Source organism: Gavialis gangeticus, unplaced genomic scaffold, assembly GCF_001723915.1.
Source record: "Gavialis gangeticus isolate Ggan-Ray unplaced genomic scaffold, GavGan_comp1, whole genome shotgun sequence".
NCBI lineage: Eukaryota > Metazoa > Chordata > Crocodylia > Gavialidae > Gavialis > Gavialis gangeticus.
The window spans coordinates 3,181,226-3,187,341 of NW_017729028.1; positions in this window are offsets into that span (position 1 = coordinate 3,181,226).

A 6,116-nucleotide genomic window follows, 5' to 3' on the forward strand; every position below is an offset into this window, starting at 1 on the left:
AAAGCATGGGTCATTATCAAGGAACCCAAAGCCTGCCTGGCGGCACCAGCTGCATAAGCGCCAGTTGACCATGCCAATGCAGGCCTCGTGTCGCCATCCCTGCCTACTCACCGGAAGAAGAGAGGAAAATACCACCTGCGCCCCCGTCTCCTTCAGCTTGTCTCCCAGAGCCTTGAAATCCCTCATAATGTGGTCAGGGTTATTCCCCATACTACAAGCATTGGTATATAGGCATTTAAGGCCCTGCCTAGCTGTGTGTGCCCCCCGCCCCCCGATTTGGGAGACTGTTTGGACCCCTGTTTCTTACCTGGGCACTCCTAGCATTTGTTACCTGTCTTGCTCGGGTGGTGTCTCCTCGTCTTCCTTCAAGCAGGGGTCAAGCAGGGGAGTGTATGCTTAGGCGCATATGTTATAATCATGTTATTTGGTCCAGGTCTGTATTAATGTTGGTCCAAAGCAGGTATCTGGTTCTGTTGCAAGGCCTGGTGACTTGTTGAGAATGGGAGTTAGGTAGCTTATTGCTTGAGAGCCAGGATTTGAGCTTGGGGGCTACCTGTAAGTCACAACAGGTTCGTTCCCCATGGCTACCTTGAGATGGTTGTCCTTTTCCCTGAGGTGTTGGGATCATTAATGATGTGTCTAAGAATTTTAACATGAAGACAGTAGGTGACAACCAGAGGGACTCTGTTGCTCTTGTCTTGGGGTTGTTATTGTAGTAGGTCAATGAAAGGTCTGAGTCTGGCTTTGTTGATTTAACTGGTTGCAGTTTGGGGATTGTATTGTAATGGTAGGACTTCCTACTCCAGATCCCTAAGGTACACATCCCAGTTGGTGGGATTAGAGTAGATATGTTTATAACATGGAACTATCCGTTAGATGTAGATAACGCAGAGTGGTGTGCTTAGGTTAAAACCTGGTGGCATGAAAATAGATGTGGCAGTTTCCTGGTTTTTGATGCAAAGCAGTGGCAATATAGCCATCATAAACGTTCACCGTAGTGTCTAGGAAACAAATTTTCTGGGTGGAGTATTCCAGACTTAGTTTGGTGGAAGGGTGGAAGTTGTTACAATGCTGGGGAAATTTCTCTAGCAATTCCTTCCCATGTGTTTATACAATGAAGATGTCACTGATGTACCTTAAGTATATCAGAGGGATCAGGGCAACTGTGGAAGTCTGTGTAAGGAGGTGCTCAGCAGAAGGTTGAGACCCAGCTGCAGGTAGTAACCAAAGAAGAGTCTTTCTGGGGGGCTGGTTGCAATCATTGATACTAAATGAGGGTGTAGCTACAAGAGAGAGTTAAGAGCTCCAGGGGCAGAGCAAAAGGGGGAGGGGAGAAGAGAAGAGGTGGGTGTGCTAAGGGAGAAGCCTAGAACCTGGGTTGCTGCTCTCTAGGTCTAAAAAAAGACTGTGGGTTTTGGTTGTATTTGTTATTTTGGTTGTTTGCTTTGTTTCCTGTGGGGGCAAGGTTGCACATGTAAACATGAATTGACTGGAAACTTGAACTCAGAGCTGACTGGCCTTGATGAGGAAGCTGAACAAGTGACCTACTTATAGTCTGTCATAAATATGTTGGTCATATGTGTGCCCATTGTAGTGCCACTTGTTTGTAAGTATAGGGTGTCCCCAAGCCTGAAAGAGTTGTGTGTGATGGCAAAGAAGGCGAGTGTAATGGAAACGGAAGCAGTGTCGTCATGGAGGAAAGTGTTATTTAGGGCTTGTTATCTGTCCTCATGAGGAAAGTTGGTGTACAGAGACATGTTGGTGGGCATCCATGTACCTAACATGGTGTTAACTGGATGTTGGTCTTTTGTTACTATTTTCATTTCATCGCATTGGAAGAACATACTGAATATGCATTGGAGCAAGCTGCTAGCTGCTCAAAGACATGGCTCACTCCAGTTTATGAAGGCAGTTCTAAGCTTTTACTTTTTTTACACATATTTATTTGAGTAGAGCAGCAGATCACAGTCACAGTGCTAAGAATAAGCATCTAATGTATGTGAGAAAAGCACTGCATGACTATCCTAACAAAAACATTTCTCACTCTAATCTATTTTTTCATTTTAAAAATTAAAGGTTGGCTACAAATAGTTGAAAGGGGAGAAAAGAAATGTGCAGCGAAAAGGAATAAACAGATAAGACAAGTCTATACATTTGTATTTGTAAAGAATGGGCTCAAAATGTGCTGTTCACATAAAACACAGTGAAATAAAAATTCACATAGCTTATTATCACTTCCCTCTAACAGGAGAAAAAAGTCTGTCTATGGAACTGGCCTAACTAATTATTTTAGTTTAAGAGTAATACCTACAGTGAGGCTAAACATAATCACTTTAACCAAATCTGCAGGACACTCACTTTTTGGATTGTAGCTATTAGTTGTCAGTCATTTTTTTCAAAGTTCATCCCCTCCACCTAGAAAAAATAATCATACGGAATATTAACATTAACAAGCCAGCAAGAACAGCAGAGCTGCTTCAACTTAATAGGCCAGTTTGAAGGATTTTTAAATACTGCTAAAATACACCAGAGGGCTATGGGAGGGGGATGGGAAATCATTCGAGGTACTTACGGTTTTCTTTACAAAGAAGACAAAGGAAGAAGGAAAACGAAAGAAGTTTGGTTGTAATTACAATAGGAGAGAAAAGGGGATTGTCCAAACCTTTTTTTGGCCTCAAGTCATGATAAAGCTTTTTTTAAAAAAATCCTCCCTGATTTTTGAAGTACTATTGGTATTTGACTACATTAACAACTGAGGTTGTTCAAGATATGACCCCACTATCTTTACCTTCTTATCTGGGCAGGTTTCTAGCAGGTGGTGTTAAGTGTTGGAGTATTGTTTTATTTTAAAATTGATCTGCTTTTATATAGTTATTTTACTTTTATTGTAAGCTTCACATAATCTTTCGGGGAGCATGGCATAGAAATCAAATCAGTCAATGAGTAAATCAATAGGGCTTTAATCCTAAAAGACCTCATTTGTTTATTAATCTATTTAATGTATTTTCTACATTGCTAAACTTTTTTCCAGAGGGACCATTTGCTATCAAATAGGAATGGGATTTGAGAAAATGATTCATGGGAATGTATTGATTTAGTTGAATTTTCTATGATAAATAATTCAAATGTTGTATTTTGACTTTTATGCTATATTATACACTGTCAAAATGTATAATAGTCTATTGTTTTGGCTGTCACACTATATTATATTACAATGTATAATATAGCATAAAAGTTAAAATTGTGAAGTCAAAGTAAAACTTATTGACCATTATCAAAATAGTCAACTGAAATATTGTGAACTACTTAATTTTGCCAAAAAAATCCAAGATTTCATCTTTTTATTTCCATTTAGAATAAAACTAAATTTCAAATTCTCAGAATTTTCTGCCAGACAGAAATTTCATTTTTCTGATAAACTCTAGTCAATGCATTCATTTTTTCTTTTACATCTGAAATTAAAAAGATGCTTATCCAAAGCTCTAGGCTCCGTAATATTATTACTATCACAATAAAATCTCAGCCACATTAAAGTACTCATTTCATATTACAGTCAACTAGACACCTAGGGCTAAATCTTTTTTTTTTTCACTTTATGGGGCTAAATAGCTTTTATGCAGTTGCATAACTGCATTTTTTGGCACTTACAAGTAGTTTTCAATTCAGCTCTGGGCAGGGAGATGGGTAAGCACCCACTGAGTATGCTCATCAGGGTTACATTCTGCTAGGCAGGTACACAGTGACATGTACTCTCCCATGTATGTAAGTAAGGCCAGGTAAATCCCAAAATTCTAGGCAGGAAAATACCCTTAACTAGAAGATGTTAGACAGCTCAGGATGCTCTGATGTTTTAGTCTAGGGGCCAGATCCAGACATGCAGGCATGTGCAGTTTGTGATGTTGCAAACCTCTTTGTGGTGCCACAAACCACGTCTGTTGCATGTTAAACCATGCACTGTGCTGCTAATTTTGCAGCGCTGGGGCAAAATTTGCTACCGGGATTTCCTGGTAGGAAAAAGAAGCCCTAAAGAGAAAAGTGGTGCAAAGCATGCCACAGTGGCATGCACCAGGAAAAACAAGATGGGGCACTATGCACACTAGGGAGCTCCCTCCATGCGCTATGGAGCCCCCACTGTGAGGTACCATGGGCTCCAGCCACTCCCTGGCTGACAGGGGCACAGTGTGCCTTGAGATGGGGGAGCAGGCAGCCCTGAGCTGACTGCTTTCCCATCTCCATGTGCCTCAGCACAGGGGCCCTGCTGTAGCTGACTGGGGTGCAGAGTGCCTCATCATGGGAACTTTGCAGTGCACAGAAACAGGGGAGCAGGCTTCATCTATCCAGGACTGGATAAATTGAACACCACTGTTTTAGCCAAATATTTCAGTGGCCTAGGGACTGGGAGATCCAGGTTCTAGATCCTCCTTATCAAGAAGGGGTTTGAACCTGCATCATTAGTTTCTCAGGAAAGTGCTCTAACCACCAGGCCATGGATTAATCAGAAATCCTGCCAGCCCTGCCATTGAAACTAACCCCTTGTACAGCTACAAGAAGATGTTATATAAAGAAAGGGAACAAGCCAGTGGGCATATCGCTCAGTGAAATGGATACTGCCCTCGACAGGAGAGGTTCTAGCTTAGGTTCTTGCCCATAATGAGGCAGACACTTCCCCAACAATCTCTATCCATTTTACCTAATGAATAATAAATGAAAGCTTTAGTGGGTCAGCTTCAAGAAGAGGGCTGGCTTGGCTAACACTCAACCCAGGTCTGGTGCTGGGAGAGCTTTGCTGAAATTCAAGAGGTAAACTGTCTCTGCATGCGGGTGACTTAGAACCTGGGTTTTTTGCCCCTGAAGCAGGGTCCCCAACTACTAGGTTACCAAGCTAGAACATATGGGGTGCTGACAGATGTGACAGTGGCACTGACAGATGTGACAATTGGTTGCTCGATTGGCCACTGAAAGCACGCAATAGCCATTGTGACAAAAGTGCACAGCAGAATGCTTTAAAAATGCCCAATCATACCATAATCAGAACCCCATTATACAAGGGTTCAGATGAAGGTGCTCCAAAGTGGAGCTCCTTCACTAATGTCTGTCAGCGCAGCTGGGAGCAGGGCTCAGCTGACAGCCAAGCTCTGCTCCCCACATTGTGGTTGAAATGGGAGTGGGGGGGAGGCTCCAATCCACTCACCTCACCCTCCAGCACCAGCTGAGCAACTCCCAGAATGAGCTCCCTCTGCTCCCTCACCCCCCTCCCCATTCTAAAGACAGCACTGCACCATGGCTTGGAGTGGGAAGGGGTGAGGCGAGAGTGAGAGTGGCTGTAAAGATGTAGCTCATCTCCCAAACTCAGGGCTAGCAGTAATTCATGGTGCTTCCTGAAAAGTGCCATGAGTTACAGTGGAAAGTTGCATGTCTGTCAGTGCCCCTGCAGAGTGATTCTGTTTCACTACAAACCAAAATAGAGTGCAAATTAATTGCTGAAGATGACAGTTACATGCCTGTGTATGTGCATTTTAAGGGCATAAAGTGAAATAGGATTTAGCCCCTACTGAAACTCCAGTCTACCACTCCATCACTAAGAAGATGGAACAGAGATGCACCTTACAGACTAAACAAAGTGCACCTCTATGCTGGCTTCTGCCAGGCTTCAGGCTAACACAGCTAACAACTTTTCATTGTTTTACCTTCACCACTTCAAATTCCTGTGGCACAGATGGCTTTTGCAGTGTGCACACAAGAGCACCAACTCTGTGCTATTTCAGATGAAAGTAGATAGTAAATTCTAGAGTCTGGGGCCCTCACAGAGAATGCCTTGTCACTGACCTGTCTTTTTTATAAGAGACAACAGCAGGAGGAAGAAATGAGGTGGGCTGGACTGTACCTCTGTAGGAACACCACTTGCTTATATTTATTGCAAGTCAAAATGGGTTATGACATGCTGAATCATACTGTACACATTTTCTGTTTTATCTCATATGATCCAAAGGATGAACATTACTGTGGTCTAGATTGTGCTATTAAGAAGAGTCACAGGGGGAATATTAGGAGGCAGTGAGCCTCAAAAGACAAATTCCTTTTAGGACTCCTTTTTTAATAACTCAGGGGCGGGGGGG